The sequence below is a fragment of the Patella vulgata genome, chromosome 8 (genome assembly GCF_932274485.2).
Source record: "Patella vulgata chromosome 8, xgPatVulg1.2, whole genome shotgun sequence".
NCBI classification, from domain to species: domain Eukaryota; kingdom Metazoa; phylum Mollusca; class Gastropoda; family Patellidae; genus Patella; species Patella vulgata.
The window spans coordinates 20,823,731-20,843,657 of NC_065886.2; positions in this window are offsets into that span (position 1 = coordinate 20,823,731).

Consider the following 19,927-nt stretch of genomic DNA (forward strand, 5'->3'; position numbering starts at 1 on the left):
TTTTGTGATGCCATCTGTAGATGACTTGTAAAAGACTGAGCGACATATTTTTTCCACCGTCGAATCTTTTATAAATAACCACTGGGAACTGCTGGGAAATTTATATTAGTTGTTGCAAGAAACAAATACGCCAGTTGCCATTACGTAGGATACATGCAATAAGATGGATGAATGATTATGTAACGTGTGACGAGATCAATGACCCAAACATTGGTTGACAATCTGAAGAGGTTTTCAATAATCACAGTATTTACGAATAAAAATTACCCAGACAAATACCGTATTTATCAATTACGATTACCCCGTGAATACTTTTGAAGCATTGATGAGGCATGGTAAAGAATGACAATAATTATTAAACTAAACTAAGCTACCATGGTTACAGATAACCTTTTCCATTATTTAATTTTCTTTTGTGGACGTAAATTTGAATTTTGATGCACACGATTCCTGTGTCCAAACAAAATGATATAATTGTGTTCAAAGGAACATGTTCAGGCGACAAAAGGAGCCGCTGGAATGTTACAACGATAACATTTTTACTGCGTGTCATGTTTCAATATAAGGACATAGATATAGGTATAATTAGTTATAGAGTATTAAGTAATTAGCTGTAACTAGTACAAAAGTTATCTTGTTTTTTTCTCCTGTGGAACTTATTATTACTCGGTCACAACTATCAATGGGCAATGGCGCCATTCATTATCAGGTCCTTGGACCTAAAGGAAGGCGTTGATAACAACAGAGAGGATCAGCTGCGTTCCAGAATCGCGGTGAAGTCGTCGTTCTCGGAAGACGTGACACACTTTCACGGTTCAGAAAAAGCTGCATTCTTGATAAAACTCGATGGTCAGTTCATCGTGAATAGAGCAAAAAGTGCACTGTTTGGAAGTATCGATTCGGTCTAACATTTCGCTTTTATTCGACCAGTCAAACAGTGCCTAACAAAGGCTGGTATATTTGAAAGGTATAATTAAGAAAAAGATTGTCTAAAATAGAATTAAACCACAACGGAATTAATTCCAACTTCGGAGGATCCAAGACTTTTTCACGAGCAAGTTCGTCTGCCGCCGTGGGGGAAGCCCTCGAGAACTGATGACCTAGTGTGCAAAAATTGAATCACCTAGTTCTCGATCGATCTCGGGGTGGATTTAAACCGTTCTATTAACATACGATGCCGGCGAATATCGCTTCTATTATATAATTGTTTTTTTTTTTACAATTATGGAGTATTTTCCATAATACGCTAATTATTTTTACATAGATTTTTTCATATGTCATTTCAATTTTATACACTCCTATGCGAATCTGTCCATCCGTCGCGCTGCAGGTAAGCGATTTTGACTGGTCCTAGAGATGAATTCGACAGCCTTGTCATCGATACCTTGTAATCGGAATACAGTTCATAACTTCTTGCAATCGCTATGCACGTCCGCAAACAATTGTGCAAACATAAACACCAAAAAAATACTTATTGCACTTTCCGGACTGGTTAGCATCCTTTTCGCTGTCTTGACAAACTATGTTGCCAATTGGAATGTACAGAATGTTACACGGGGATAGCTGTGCGTACATTATCGTGAGTTTAGCTTTGTTTTATCATTCAACTGGACTCATATACGTTATAGCACTTTGCTTATCTTTCAATATAAATTGATAAAGACCCCTGTTTGTATAGTTAGGCTCTGTTGAAATGTTAAGATTGGTTAATCAAAGAGATGAGAGGCTACATTTCGTAAACTGATATTACAAAACCCAACAGGAGGGGCGCCCCCGTAAGTTTATTTTATAAGTTGTTGGAAACTCTTACAGAAAAACCATTATAAAATAAATCTTAACAAGAAGTCTTTGAAACCATTTAATTTATCTAGACATGTGAATAATGAAAACGACTTCATCTGCTTTGTATATGTCACTAAAATCATTAATTAGGTGTGCAATAAAGATAACAGTTTTCATTCTGACCTTTTGTGGTTGTGTAAATTTTAGTTTATGTTCCACATGAACGGGTCCAAACCATTATATGTTCCAACTAGCTATACCGAGTGGCATGTGTCAGGTAACGGCGTGTTTGTTATGTACGTTGTATATTCCTTACTGATATGGGGGGGGGGGGGGATCTTAAGGATGTGCTTTAGATCATACAGTCTGTCACGGAGTCAGGGTCGTGGTTTTGATAATCGGTTTGTACGTGAAAAGACATAGGGTTGCCCGTCTAACCTCGTGAGTAATCCGGTTTACTCGCACTACCATATCCCCTCACACACAAAATAAAGGAATTATTGTAATAACATTGTACATTAATTCTGTAATGACCTAGTTCGTGTCGAATGGACGTCTCCCCCACTCATTTAATTGATATATATAATAGAAAATACAATGGTGCCACGGGGCCGCACACACTTGTTAGTTCACTCTATAATTCACCACTTATCTTCCCGGGATATACATTCGTATTTAGATCTCATAAAAGATACATATAAGACTACAAAAGCCGTGTTGGAGAGTGTTTTTCTATAGTACTCATATCGCTCTTAACAATTCTGGAAATAATTAGAAATCTCTTGATGTGTTTTGCTATAATGGCCGCAATTTAAACAGAATGCGATTGTCCAATTATTTTACGTATCATGTATTTGCATGGCAATAAATTATACGATGTAACTGTTTTCGTATTGACCAGTGCTAGAGATTTGATTCTTTATGCGACTTATTATGGCACTGTGACCTTGGAGGAAGAATTCTGTCTTATTCATTCCGACGTACATCATTATTTTCGAATAATTCGACGAACGAAACTATTATGGTAAATAATTTACACAGCCGTCCATCCATCGTTTCATATTCGCCTTTACCTTATTTCACATGATATGCCTTGATGCAAGATTGAATCGTATTTATATCTACATTCCGTTCACTATACTTTTATTTACTGTGATGTATATCTACGTTCCGTTTACTATACCTTTATTTGCTGTGATGTCTAGTTCTGTTTACCATGCCTTCATTAACTGTGATATATGTCTACGTTCCCATTGCTATACTTTTATGCTCTATAATATATATCTAAGTACCTTTTACCAACGTGTATTCACTATGATATATTATCTACGTTTATGTTATTATACCATTAGTCACTATAATATCTACGTTCCATTTACTTTATATGTATTCACTATGATATATCTACTTTCTGTTAACTATGCCACCCGTCTTTATTATATTAGCGAAGCCGAGTCTAGAAATGTATGATAAGGAAGATGTGTATTTTGGGGTTCTGTTTTCTTTTCTTGTGTAATATAGTAAACTCATCTAATGTGTATTGTGTTTTGTTGTTTTTTCTTTCCACTGATAGGTGTTTGCATTAAAAGTGTGGGATTATATATACCTTATTGTTACCTATGTATACCTAATTTAAATGGATACTATTTATATCTGTATATATTGTTTGGCTATAGCAAACTCTTTGCTTCGCGGGGAGGGGGTTGGATGGCCGAATGGTTAGCACGTGCGCACTGCGCTGTATCTTACGGTCTGTCATTGAGTCAACTGGCGGGGTTTCGATTCCCTGGTTGTACGTGACAAGGAGTAGGGTCGCCTGTCCAACCTCGTGGGTTTTCTCCAGGTCCTCCGGTTTCCACACACTGCTAAAGACCCCTACGCGCAAGCGTATTATTGAAATAAAAAAAAAATGAACCATGTGTTAGTCCCGAAATGACTTAGTTTGTGTCGAGTAGACGTTAAACCCCATCTCTCTCTCTCTCTTTGCTTCGCCTGTAATAAAGTTCAATCCCAGTCGGAGCAGAACAGTAGGACGTTAAACCCCACTTTATTCCGTTTACTATGTATATATCTACGTTTCTTTTACTATAATTGTATTCACTATGATATAATCTCTACGTTCCCTGTACAATACACTTATACTCACTATGATTATCTCTACGTTCCTTTTACTATACTTGTATTGACTATGATATATCTGTCTAGTGTACTATACTTGTAATCACTATGATATATATCTACGTTTCATTTATTGTGCCTCTAATGACTATGATATATTTATCTCTACGTTTTTTGTTTTTTTTTACTATACCTATATTCACTATGATATATATCTACGTTCCTTTTACTATACCTCTATTCACTATGATATATCTCTCTACTTTTCCTACACCTTTCTTCACTATAATATACCTCTTTTTGCTCCATTAGGCATTCTTTTTTTATATTAATTTCTAGCATCAATTAGTTTCACCTCTCTGAATACCTGCAGGCATTTTACATTGATTAGTTACACGGATTTTCAAAGATAATATTATTTATTTTGAACAAAAAAGGGAGATTTTGTGTATTTTCTGCTATAATTGGTCGGTATTCCCCGGAGAGTAAAGTTTATTTGCAAGAATAGAGATGGAAATATGGACGTTTTTTATTCGTGCAATTTTATATAATAATAATCAAGCCATTTTATGAACAGATATCGTTGTATCTGAATTACTGTTTTGTTGTTTGTGGTTTTGTAATTCGGACATAATCTTGTTCGCAGTACTTGTGATAAAGTAAATGTGTGTGATAGACAGGCCATGATGGCCATGCGTATTTCTTCCCCGAATTTTTATTCCAAGCCCTTCACATAAAAAACAACACACTGTTATAACTATGCCAGTAAAATGCTCTTTTAATCATTTTTTGTACAAACATCCATGCAATTTGAATGGAGCGATGACAGGCCATTAACGCAAATATTATATCGCTTCAACTCATATTTTTAAAGATGAATTATCACTTTTAACATGAGACTAAATGTAACGAGATTAATATTTGACTCGCCTTGTTATTCAAAGTAGATAAGCCCTGGCATACATAGTTAAAATCTAACTACTTGACATTTAGAGCAAATAATTTTGCACGACGGCAGCACGGGCATCCTTCAAATCACTTTATGTTAGTGATGAATCTTAAAACATTTTAACCTCAGTCACGGTTGGCTTATCTACTTGGAAATTTGCATACAATCTCATTCTAGATCCCACCACACCCCCAATAGCGGAAATCTTCAGAATGACAATGCCTGTTATATCAGTAATGTATATCTGTCCCCGAATTCACAAAGCATTTTCAGATTGAAGTTGAGAATTTACTCAACTTTCAATCACTGTTTAGGAGAAATACAAAACTTTGCATATAGTTTCTTATTGATGTATTTGATACATTAAAACAACAAAAGTTTTATGATAGGCTATATATTAGTTAAAATAAGGCGAACACTTTTTGAGTAAACCCTATTTCATTTCATTTTTTTACAAACCCGCGCTGAATTCTCGAACAGTCGCGTTATTTGAATAAATACAAACCGGAAGTCTATATACGGTATTCTAAAGAGGTGCGGATAGTGGTCCAGTTTGATAATTGGCAAAATATTTATATTTTTTCGTTTTTACCCTAAACTATTTTCATTCTCAACGAGAGCAAACCGATAGGCCCAGCTAATTTGTTTCCAATTAAAATTCCTCATTAAACCAAGACCTATAATATCTGTAGTTTGTTAGAAGTCATAACGAGGAAATATATATTAACATGTGGCTCGGAAATAATTAATGTTCAATAATATTAGTTTAGGAAACAGAGATTCTTCTTCGTAAACAGACAAACTAAATTATGAATTAATTTAGCAATTAAAACGGAAATTTACAAGATAACGGAATGTCTTATTAATTTTGGTATATATGATTACTATCATTGGGTGTAATATTGAAATTAGTGTATGTCTTGAAAGGCTGGTCTGCTCTGGCAAATATATCACAAAAATAATTTATTTAATTGCTAAATAAACCATACTTACAGTTTATGTCTAATTAATACAGGAATAACTTGTTTGGGTTCCTTTATGAGAGGGGGTTTAAGTGCCAAATCATTATACTGTGATGTGTGTATGTTTACATTAATAAGAATAATGTAGATATATAAGATAGGAATGTCTGCTGCCGTCCGAATCACATTATCATTCATATTTCAATCAATTAACGTATTTCATATTGATACTGTACGTAGTAACCGTAACGGCACAAAACCGTAAAGCGCCTTGGAGAGTTGAACGATTAAACAATGGGATTAGTTTTTACCCCATTTTACCCAATCTCTAACATCCAGTTTAAAGGAATATACAGACATATACTCTTCAAAATAAGTAGGGGATATTCAGAAACAATACAAAACTGCGGAAAGGCACTGCTGTTTTTATTAGAGGTAACCAGTGTATGTTAATAACAGACCAATTGCCTACACATGAACATAAACAGTTCATATGAGCGGCTTATCTGACGGCCCGATTTCACTCGCAAAGAAATACACTGTCAAAAGTGAAAATGGACCTTTTTGATTTTTGTCTTAAAAATGAGTAATTGCTCTACCAATCCTCAGACATTCAGCAGTTCGTCGTGGCATGCTCCTAATCATCCGTCCAATCACGATTTGTGACAATCTGACCCACTCCTCTTGCAGTGCCACGGCCAATTCTTGCAGTGTTGTCCGTTGACGTTGACGAACACGTCTCCCGATCATGCGCAAGGCATGCTCTATAGGGGAAAGGTCAGGACTCGTGGCTGGCCAAGGCATATGGACAATATGGTGACGCTGGAGGTAGTCATTCACGACACGAGCGCGGTGGGCACAGGCATTATCATCTTGAAAGATGAAACGTTGAGCAAAGGGCAAAACTATCGGTGCCAGGATGAGGTCACGGTAGTACACACCAGTGAACCTTCCTTGAACAATATGCAAATCAGTTCTGCCAGTCATGGTGATTAACCCCCCCCCCCCCACACACACACACCATATATAACAGACCCACGCCCGAATCTGTCATGCTGTTTGACGTTAACGTTATCATGACGCTCATTTACACGCGAGCACGCCTATCATGAAACCCAGCGTTAATCTGGACTCATCTGAGAACATTACACGCGCCCATCGACGATTACCCCAATTACTACGCTGCCCACACCATTGACGCCTCTTTGCCATGTTCTGGCTAGTTAATGGAATCACAACACGCGGTCGTCGCGCATGCAAATGGGCTGCATGTAGCCGATTTTTAATCGTTTGGGGTGTAACTCGAATTCCTGTAACTTGGTACAAGTTTACTGCAGAAAGCTGATTGGCCGTTTGTCCTCGATTTCGCAGGACCTGTGTACGAATGTATCAATCCTGGGCTTGTGTAGTGGCTCTAGGACGACCTGAACGAGGTCTATCATCAACATTGTGTGTTTGTTGGTACCGGTTTCACAGTCTGTGATCACAGACTGTGACACATGTTGGCTACTGCTCGCTGTGTAGAACCCACTTGAAGCATGCCAATAGCCCATAGACGTTCATCATGTTGAAGACGTCTCATTGCAAATTAAACGTAACACACTAAAACAAAGATACGCTAAACAGTAAATCCTATGCAAGAACCGATAGGAAAGCAAACAAGGATAGGATAAACCAGCACGCGACAGTTTTCATCAACCCTTCCCTGAAGTGTCAAATTTGACAATGAACCCCTCCCACGTGTATGGCGCTATTGCGTGTCGCACGTGCAGCTCAGTGGTTCTGTTGGGGCGATAAGTTCTTCATCTGTGAACATACTCTCAAAGCATGTCAAGTGTTCAGGACTATTTATCATATCACAACCTGCATAGGTATTTGCATCTCAATATGCTGTACATTGTATAACAGAAAAATATTACAGGAAGTAAATTTTACAACTACGATATCTACTGCATATATATTATAATATGAAGTCCTATATCTCCAGGAGTGGAACTATTAAAATCATCGCGATTTCAATTCCCTACTCCTTTGATATTTTCTATATAATTGAAAATATATTTTAGTTTCAATATTGTATAATTATTGAAGATTATTCATAACTATCAAACTGGGCTACGTTCATTATATATTGAATGGTTTCATATATATTTATATATAAATTGCTGAGTACAATAAACTATTAGCTATTTGAACACCTATGTAGACACAGGTGTTAAATAATGCATAGTTTAAAGAGAGTTAAGCGACTCACAGAGGTTAATAGTCATTGGATAAACTATTAATTATTAATAAAACAACTGAGAAATTTTTATGATACCCCGATGTGCTGTTGATAAGGATTTAATCAATTTACACGTAGTGGGGAAAGGGCTACTTTTATATTTAATCAAACGCATATCTCTAGGTTGTTGTGCAAATTAGATGAAACACTGGCGTCAGTGATAATTTAATGACTAACCAATCTCGTACAAGTGTGCAAACACTTTCACCTGCTTGTTATTCTATAACTATACTTTCTCCGTTTCGGTTGGTGATCTTTTTAATTCGACGTGGGTTGGTGTAAAATTTGCTCCGCGCTTCAGCGAACAATCATTTAAGGTCAAACGAGAATATTTAAAGTAGCCAAGTCTCTAACACAATATCATCCAAAGTCTTCGATTTGAAAACACAAATTATTTGTCAATTTAAATCAACACTGATGTTGTGATCTTACCGGAAAAAGATGGGCTTCTGATATCCAATATTTAAGACAAAATAAACATTCACCATTGGTACACGAATCGTGTACCATAATGCGTTTCAGCGTCATTTGTAACAAGGGACTCGAAGAACGAGGCTAGGCATATTCCACAAGTCATGCCAAACAGTGACATCATATACTTATCTGGAGAGCATGCGCAATAAATACTATTGGTGTAGACTGGTATAACAAGACGCTAGAGATTGCCATTCGATCGAGACTTCTGGCGTATTTCGCCGAATATAACTGATTAGAAATAACAGTAAAAACAGAAACGATTGAATGTAAATCAGTTTATATACATTCATATTACATTATTATATGTTTTGTGACCCATTTGTGTCAATTTCTAGATCCCAAATATTAGCGACTTAGCTCCTTTAAGGGTGTCTTTGGTACGTAAATCAGGCATCCCTCCCTCGGTCCTGGTTACTTTTGGGGCTTCTTAGTAACACTCATGTGAAATGGTGCATATCCATATCATTAATAGTATAATAGCCTGTATATGGAATACGGTAAAATCTGACCAGTTCGATCTTAAGGGCACACTCAAACTAATACAATCAATAAAAACAAATAATGTTATGGTACGCGGGCTTCACTGGGGAAGCATGTCAAAGTAACTAGCGGGGCCATGGCAAAATAGTATGATAACACATAATATTGGGTAAATACAGAAACTTTGGGGAATAGATCTTTGATGCTAGTAAACACAGACATAATCTATCTGTCAACATTTTCCATATGACAATCATACAATTTGTTGTATGCTGCTTTTAGCTTGGGTGTTAAATATCCTTGTCTCAGTATTGTGATTGTGAGTGGAAACATGTATATTATTACCCATGTGTATTCAGAATATGTGATCCGTTAATGTCACCCAGTTTATTAAGTTTGGTTTACAATATTAATGTTGATATCGGCATTGTCAACAAACAGGGTTTGAAAAATGGCTTTTTGGTTTCTGTTGAAGGGTGAATGTTTGGTTATCGATGTTCTATATTGCAATAATGTATCTTAAAGTTAAAACAGATTGATGAAGTATCCCTTGCGGAGGATCGTATGGCGTTACATGGGGGGGAAGATGATCGGATTACCGCTCCAACATTTGGACAGAAAACCCCCGTAGTGGACGCTTAAATAAATGAGTAGCTTCATCGCGCATGAAAGGGTATCAATATCAGACAATATAATAATCAAATAAAGTGATATGTTTACAACAATGGCACCAACTAGGATTACTCGAGTTGTATTTGATTGGAAACTGTTCCAAGAACCAAGGACAAGAAGAAGAATGAGAAAACAAACATGTAGCATGCCGAACAGATCAACCGACACTTCAATTATTGACCAAATTTCATTATGATAGACCCAGCTAGTGTAGGGATACGCCAAAGGTCAATAGGGCAACGGTAGAGATCAACTCGGGTGAGAACCGGTAAAATCGTCATTACCATAATTAGAAATCAAAACATAGAGATAATGGCGACGTGTCTTCTATTGATATTTGATCTCCCGGGGTTTGAGTAGCTTCCAGATCACTGATCGCTGATATTTGTGGGTACCTCAAGGCCATACCCGATAGTTGACAGCTATTGGTAATTACACTGCGGGTGTAGCCTAATCTTCATCAATAGAGATCATACGATTCTTAGTTAAAGAAAATTCGGCCATAAGTACTTTTAGATAGGTTAATTAAAGCGAACAGCTAAATAAATACTAAAATGATTGAATCAGTATCAGCAAAAGGACATTTTGTTATGTGTTACACTGTGTGAAGGATTCTTATTTATCAATACTTACTATAGGGTGTCAACCTTTTGATAGAGTGTTTCTGGGAATTGGAATGGATGTATTTAATTACTCGAATAGACTGATGGTTTTAATTTCATGTCCAACCTCAATCTTCCTGGAAGCATATCCCGGAGATAATAGATTTATCTTCATAATTTATGAAAGGTTTCTGTCGAAAGAGACTTTTGTATAGCCATGTCTAAATTCAATTGAATTATGTTATGTCTCTTCGGTAATACTGCTAAGACACGATCTTTGTTCACGATGTTCATGAACAATAGAGACTCGGTCACAGGGTGGATTCCTCTGGTTGAGTTGTAGGTTCCTAAAATAACCGACACTACGGTTTTTTTATTTGGGAGGTCCACATAGCTAACGACTTATTTTTTTATATTTCAACAGCTTAAGTAGTGATTGTGCTGGTGATGAAAACCCCGTCTATACACTAATGTTCTAATTGAATGAAATGGGGTTTAACGTCCTACTTGTCTGCACCAACGGGGCTAATGAAGACGGGAATAGAATTCCAACTGTCAGAGGTTCTTGTACGTGCACGCCAACGTGTACACGGGATCCAGTCACCGTATAGTTTTCTCATTTATGTAGGAAACCCACAAAGCACAGGGATTTTTTTTTGTAGTTTTGTATTCGACAATTGGATTTTAAAGATGAGACACAGAGCCAGATGTAGCCCACGGTTAGAACAAACACGAAAATTCAGCCGGAATTTCTCAGACAATAAACAGTTATCTTAGATTGATAAATTCCTCTTGCTTGATGAATGATGTTTCAAACAATTCATATTATCTTTCTACTTACATAAAGTAAGGTGTTCGATATGGAATATTTTTCATGTAGACAACGTAGCATTCTGGCAGCGATCGCGTCCTGATAAGGTTGGAATTCAAACAATGCTGACTTTACAAGAACTAGTAATTCTCGGCCAAAAACCATCAGATATTGCATGGAATTTCACTAAATGAAGATGAGTACTGTCCAATTTGAAACCTGGCGGGAATTAACATTCTGGTAGGTTATTTATCCAAGATCACATCAACATGTTTTATCCGTCGGTTTTTCTTGTCGGCTTTGTTTACGTGTAGAGCGGTCCTATTATCCGTTAAGATAATTCTAAATTGATAGAAATACTTTTAACCCTTTTATTACCCTGAATAATTTTTTTTAATTATTATACTAATAATTAAAGAACAAAGTACGAACTACACTTGACAGACAGACTTAGGATGTTCTATTAATTCACTTCCGGGTCTCATAAATAATAGAGACTTTTGGCAAGCGTAAATGCCTGGTCCCTATCGCGTATCCGTATGGATTTTGCGAGTGACGTCACCAATGTGTGTGTATTTATCATACATGATGTGGCACATGGATACGGCAGCACGTATCGAATAGCTTTCATTTTCGGTCCGTATAAAATTGTCGTCTTTTTACTGTTTATTTTTATTTTTAGACGCTTACATGTTGCGTCATAGCGTTTTTATGAATCTATGTGTATCCTAGAACACGAAGGTGTAAATATGTGATATTGACCATGATAAAGACTGGAATTTAATCATTATTTATGGATCTATGCGTATCCTAGAACACAAAGGTGTATCATTTGTGTGATTTTAACCATGATAAAGACTGGAATTTAATCATTATTTTTGATGAGTTTTTCTCGGAATTTTCATATTGTTTCTGTCTGTCTGCATGCTGGTTGATCTACGTGCTAAATTTAGGGAGCTGGGACCTTGTGAATCTGTAAATGACGTGATACTATGGTAGAGGGGTATAAACTTTCTGAAATGATACATTAGTGAAACTAAACATTGCTGTCGAGTCGAAGTCGAGCGACTTCACTCCCTCCGGGAAACTGTAGGCTAGGCACTTGACCAGTACTGATGGTGATCTTGGTAGATATCTGACATCATGCTGTAATAGAACTAAGCTCAGCGATGCATACGTACGCGACGCGAAATCTGCCAAAACTCTAAAACTACATTGACGAAACGTATCACGTATACGATACGGATGGGAAAATTTGCGCTTGCCAAAAGTCTCTATTAGGGCTTATATCATTTGTTCGGCTGTAATTTTAAATTCATTGCTTTGTCTGCCAGTTGTCCCCCTTGGATTTAATGTTTTAATATAAAAAAATAACAAAATTTAAACTTAGCTATTATATAAGATTATGAATTCCCCAGCCAGACCCCCCCCCCTCTCTCTCTTTAAGATGGCGACTTTTAAGTAGAACGCATCATATATCTTGGAATCCAATCATTATTAGTAATTAAGAGTTATCGACGCTTAACGTCATTTAAAATAAATTACTCCAAGAACATCTTTATATACTCGAGCCTTCGCAAATGGGCAATGAACTGTAGCTATTTAATACACTGAAATAGATAATATTTCATATCTTTTCGGAAGATTTTTTCCCCAAAGTTCACCAAGAACATTAATGATATCGTCTTTCAGATCATTGATTATTGGCCATTGTTGCCTATAATTACATTATTTTAAAATGGGAATCGAATATTCCATTAAAAGGTTCATCTTAATAGACATTTTATGACAAAAGACATTTCAAAAAGATGAAACATTGAAAAAAAAGATATCGATTTACCCCGATGTTATACCTTTTAGTAGGCTATTGGCACAACAAAAGCGTGTAAGGTTTGTGGTAGTAATGTTGTCCTTTGTGCTTTAATTATATAGTTTACAATCGGGTTGGTGAATTTCTTTTATCATGTTGTTGCGTTTTAGAAGAGCCTGCTTTGCATTCAGGAAAGAGGGTCACGGTGGCGCAGTGTATAAGGCTCCTGCTCACTAACCAGGAGGTCCGGGGTTCGACCTCGGTGTTGGTCGAGAAAGTACAGCGTGGTTTTGCCTCGTAAGTGGCAAGGCCAAAGTCTAGTCGTTCGGATAGGACGAAACGCCGATGCCCCGTGTACACGCTAGCGTGCACGTAAAAGAACCCTTAAGGTTGTCATTCGACCGAAGCGCCGTTGTACAGGAAAACATTTCCTCATAGGGGGGTCACGGTGGCTAAGTGGGTAAGACGCTGGCTCGCTAGCCTGGAGGTCGGATGTTTGATTCCTGCATTGGCCGAGAAAGTTCACCCAGATTTTCCGGCGTGGTTTCCCCGAGGTCCCGAGTAAACATTGGCGTGAACGTAAAAGACTCCTGTACAGTTGGAATTCGATATAAGAGTAGGCCGTAGTGCCGCTGTATGGCGTATGCCCGTCTTCATTAGCCCAAGTTCGGAGCAAAACCCCATTTCATTCATCCATTTTCTCATAGCACATTTTCATTATCCCAGTCGGTTCAGAAATATAAGACGTTAAATCTCATTTCATTTCACATACAGGAAAACCAGGCACCGCATCTCATTTGACAGGTTTGTGATCAGGTATAAATACGTTCTAGATTTCGCACCACTAGAGACTTTGTAGTTTTCGATTTTTGGCAGATTTTTTTCGCGCTGTGTACGTATGTGTAGCTGAGCTGAGCTTAGGTCTATTACAGCACGAGGGCGATTATCTACCAAGATTACCATCAGTCCCAGTCAAGTGCCTAGCCTGCAAATTCCTGGAGGGAGTAAGGTCGTTCGAAAGTCGCTGAGCTATTAAAATAAATATTTATGTCGAATCTTATTAAAAATCTTCGATTCGACAGCAATTTTTGGTTTCACTAATGTATCATTTTAGAAAGTTTATACCCCTTTACCATAGAATCACATCATTTACAGATTTGCAAGATCCCACCTCCCTAACTTTAGCACGTAGATCAACCAGCATGCCGACAGACAGACAGGAAAAGTATGAAAATTCCGAGACATTCCAGTCTATACCATGGTTAAAATCATATCAAATATTCACCTTAGTGTTCTAGGATACACATAAAAGCTATGGCACAACATTTCAGCGTCTAAAAGTAACAGTATGAAAGCTGTTCGATACGTGCTGCCGTACCAGTGTACCGTATCACGCGCAAAATCGGTACGGGATACGGGCCAGAAATTTACGCTTGTCAAAAGTCTCTATTCACAAGTATATAGGCAACTCAAGATAAATTGAACAACGATCTTACTTAGGTTTTATTTAGTGTGAAACTTATTTAAGTATAGCAATCCCTTTAATTAAATTCTCTAATAAGTACCGAGTTCTTGAAGTTTGATTAAAATCTCATACTTGAGTTAAGATACACTTAAATTATCTCACACACGCTAGAGAAAAAAACGGCTTAAATTGAATTTCTTTAAATGTCTCTCTATAAAAAAAAAATACTTGACATTAAGAGGAACCGGATTCGGGATATTGAAAACCTGTTTATTGCAAAGTTTCTAAACACGTCTCCTCCTGGACCCGTCCATGTTTAATTGTTTACTCGTGCAGAACCCTTCTATAATCACTGTACAATGTCTTGTTTGCTTACCGACAATTGTTATCAAATTAGTAACACTTAACAGATTCGCTGAACTATATTTTGTTCAATTTACCTCACGGATCGATATCTTTCCTCTCTCTTTCTCCACTGTGAAAATTCCTGCACGCCGCTATAACAACCAAACTACAGAGGTTCTGCATCAACAGCGCGTGACCATTCATGTCGCCACCTGTAGTAAAAGCATTGCTAGTAAGTTTCGTATTTTTTGCGCGTGGTGTAGAACTAACTGGTTTGTGTGATATTATGGAATAAGTGCACCAAAGATTGAAACGAAACACATGGAATAATTAGAGCCTAAATGAAAGGTAATATTTTTTTCCCTAAAATTTATTAGTTTTACAATTCTCTAATATAAGACTTTTTTGCACGACACAATAAACTTTTTGTTCTCATTTTCTAAAAATATGAAATGCCAGTCATGTGCTGATTGTGTATAAACATTGCATGCTGAAAGGTCATGGAGGCTGCAATGATTATAACGAACATTTTATAATTGCGAATAACGCTACAGACTCCATGTCTGTCATTGATTTTACGCGATATATTAGTGTGTTATGTCACAAAAAATATTATCACCTATACCAACTTAACAAACAAATTAGAAGTGGGATCAGGTGTTCTAGAAATATTAAGCAAACCCAGCAACATCGACGATACATTTAGTTATATTACAGGCATTGATGTCAGCCAGCAAAAATTATAATTAAAAGGAGGTAAAATAAATAACTAAAATGATGGTTAACGTTTCCCCAACCACAGACTTTAAAAAAGTCACGATTGGCTCACATTAACGACATGTATCATAGCTGATTACAAAAATTATCCGTCAGGACGAGAAACAACATTTTGTTTTCTATTACTAACGGCGGTCGGTCGATTCGTTCACAAACGTACCTAATAATAGTTATCTCTATATATCAACCAATTAAAATAGCAGTTTATTATGCAGTTTGTTTTGTACGTCTGTAGACAGCTGTGTCATCATTTTACCAGTGAACTTGAAAGGAATTAATGATGAAATAGCATAAACAGAAACGTAAAATAATAGCGATTTAAAAATTCATGAAATAAGTTCTTTGATGTCAGCTTTATACATATTGAAGGATTATTTCTATTATATTTCTCTTTATCGTTTAATAATGAATACGCATTCAATTCTATTTAATTAGAAACTGTGAATAATTTTGGAGTAGTTTTAGTTTTATCAGAATTAAAGTTAATCCAGCAATGTTTTTCCGTGATTTCACCCCTTCTTCCCATTTTAAGACTGCTGACAAACTATTAAACTTCTATTATCAATGCAAACTGTAGTTCGTAGTCCACCATCTTCGTTAGCCCGAATAGTGTAGGAAAGCAGGACGTTAAACCCCATTTCATTTGAGTTCGTATTCGAGATTAGTTGAAGTCATTGTCGCTGCAGTGAAAACATCAATTTAATGTAAATCGAATTTAACTAATGCAGCCTATCTTCCAATGTGACCTTGACCTACGATAAGATCATTAGTAATTTTACACGGTTTGTGACATTTCGACATGTTTTCCTATCATATTTTTAAATAGAATAACAATAATCATAAATATGACATGCCGATAGATAATATCGTTTATAACAATTTAGCATTTAAATCATGGCGGTCTGATATCCCTGGAGATCGCTACCCTATGTTGTTTCTGTCAAACCTAGTGAAGGTCAGAGTTAGAACATGATTAACATTTGTCCGTGTTGAGAACAAAAATAACATTAATTATCTTGCATTTTTATCTTTTATCGCACATATTTATCTGAGGGGATGCTTTAGTAAAATTCTGTTTTGTAAAACCTTAACGAGAATTGTTTCATTTACGTAAGCGAAGGTTGCGTAAATTGGCCTTCAATGCAACCACAAATCCAAGTCTTCTTGTTTTCTGATAATACAAAGATAATGAACATCATACAGAGTTTTGTGATATTGGTAGAAATGCTAACCCATGTTGGCAAACAGGTTACATGTCGCACCAAAGAAATAACAACATTCGTAATTGCCCTATATTTATGGTCAGCATCATGCCCATGCCAGAATCCTCTGAACACGACACGCAAAATAGATCATATTGTGGTGAATTCGACATATAATAGATGTTCTCCCTTTTCTGAATTTTTAAGTTTATCCTTGTAGGCAAAAAGTTATATATACTAGAAAAGGAATAGACAAATTACAACATGATTTTAAAAATATAAACTGTCTTTTATTCGGCTCTACAGCCCACAGTCTTGATGTTAATTCTAATATATTTAATCAGGTCCATAAATTTATAGATATGTCAAACAGATTCTAATATTATCTCGATCAAATAATATTTTATCTTCTCTTTTATGTATAATCTTGATTAGTCTCTCTAACGCTGATTATTATTAAAAAATTCTTACTGTACATTTTCATCTATTTTATTATATCTATATAATATGTTTGTGTTTGCCATTTTTAACTATGTATATGCACCCTTTTTGTATCAATAATATATATGTATATACAAATTATTTAGGGAGAGGGGTTTTACATAGGCTAAGCCTGTTCCCCAATCCCATTCAGTAAACCTGAATAAATATATGGTTTAAAAAAAAAAAAAAAAAGGAATAGTATTATTTTTAAAATAAACTTTCGAGTGTCCTATGTTACACATTAGAAGGATGGGGCTTCTTTCAATCTGTGCTTTTCCGGCGTGGTCCCCCCTTGCCAGTGATGCAGGACGGAGGGTCTGGCAAGGACAACTGTCTAGTCGTTTGGATGGGACAAAAACCGAGGTCCTGTGTACACATTGGCACGTAAAAGATCCCTTGGCAGTTGGAATTCGATGTAAGAGTAGGCCGAAGTGGCGCTGCCCGGGCAAATTTACCCTTACAGCACACTGTATGGCGTATGCCCGTCTTCATAAGCCAAGTTCGGAGCAGAACAGTAGGAGGTTAAACCCCATCTCATTTCATTTCAATCTGTGTTTCCAGTTCTTATTATATGACAAACTATCCAGTGTCAATTTAAAAAAAAATACTTGGAGTCCCCAGATAGCCACTAGCGATGACATATTAGTTCTGGTTTATGTTTATCCACTCTGTCTGTTGGTTTCATTGGGTTTATGTTTTATTTAACAAACTATACAGTATCAATCTGAAATAAATGTGTCCCCAAGCAATGGAAATCCAATTCTTGTTGGACTTAGAAGAAAAAGAAGTAACCACACCTCGTGCTTGCTTCCCAAGTGTCTTTCCATTATTTGTTAATATCAAGTCTCCTCAATTGGAACAGTAACAGTTGACTGAATTCTACAGTAAAGAAAAAACAAGTAGAATACGTGTTCGTGTATAGTCTTGTAGATCGAAGACCAGGCTAATTACCTTTTATTGATATTTAACATATATACAACATAACAATAGTCTATTTAACTTAACAACTACCCAATAAACGCATTGACTGGAACCTTGTACGTCATTCACAAACTTGAGGGATTGACCACACAGAAAGATGTATTAAAGTGTACAGACCTCTTTCTTCCACTTAATTCTGGTGGAACAAGGACCCTAATATGGTTATGTAATATTAAGGGGTATATTAAGTCTTCACTTGGCATCGATTAAACTTAATAGACCATATTACAGAGCATTTGCACAATATACTCATAATGGTTTATACAAAGGGTAACTTAAATAGTTTATCCAAACCTAGATTCACTTACCAGATTCAAGGCACAAATAAAACATTTTTGTGAATCAGGATTTGATTTAAAGAAAAGGTAAATGTGTTAAATTGTAGTCAATGACCACGAACATCAACATCACATATTTGAAAGTCTGATATTAGAAGACAGGATGTATCCTTAATCTAGATATAATCAAGGCCCTGAATCATGTCTTAAAGATACGCATCTTCGGGGTCCAGATGCGATATTTATTAATTCATCAGTCTATAATCAAGTATAAAACATATATAATATGACCAATTTTAATTAGTAGAGCAAAAACAATCTTCAGTTGTTAAATAACTTTGTTACTGCGAGGTTTGGAAATTTCCGTTTGTCGAAATTTATCTCTCACGTGATATTTTGTCTGCAAACTTTAAAAACAATTAGTCTCAATAGATAGGGAATCAAGACGAATGGTTTGAGTCGTTAATAATTTAAACTGCTTTATTACATGGGTAAGATACAATAATGATAAATACATTGAAGTGTTCGTCTGTGTCAATTTTAAAGGGAATAGTAAATAAAACAATCAATTGCTTAATATGATGTGACTAGAAAGGGAGTGGTGTTTTCAGTAAACATATCTATATTATAGATTTGTATCTACTAAAGGCATGTTTTATTGAATCAATAAGGGTTATTAAGGGGTGTGTTAGGGATAGGTGTTATCGAAATATTTATCTATATATTTTATTAATAGCGTATTGACCAGTATGAGTTGTGTCATTCTGATTGTTGTTATAGGAATTCGGTATCAACACAATGAATGTTATTTTGTAGTTGTACTTTTCCACTATTTACTATGCGGTTTGTCGGAGTAATCTAGCACTGGGCTTCCTGGTGACATTTTTGAGCCAGAGGAGAGTAAGAACAGAACACGGTCAAACATAATACAGTATATTATTGAAACGCTTTTCCAAAAATAATAATAAAACGGTTGTGGGATTACTGTGGGAGCTATGTTGTCTTGTGTGTTTAGATAGGTTACTTATCGATACCGACATTTTGGGTTGGCTCTTTTGTATTAGCATACGGTTAATTCTATGTTTTGTTAAAAGACATTGTCTTATAAACCCATATCAGGGTATTGGATCCCTATTTGAGGTCATGGATCTCATATCATGGTACAGGGTATTGGTTTTGATTTAACAGTGGTCCAGGAGTTGTGTTTGTTTTTCGTTACGTATTACTTTGCCATTCCATTCTTTACTTTGTTGCCATGTATTCGGGATTTAATTTTGTCATTGTTTGATTTCACGCCATAGCGGCAAATTTCGTGCGGATATACTGATCGAGCGTAGGGTGTGCATATAGTTTCTGAAACACCTGTTGCCACTTGGCCTTGGGCGATCATAGTTAGAGTTTTGGCTGTTTGTTTGTTAGTGATGCACTGTTTATCATTGAATTTTCTAT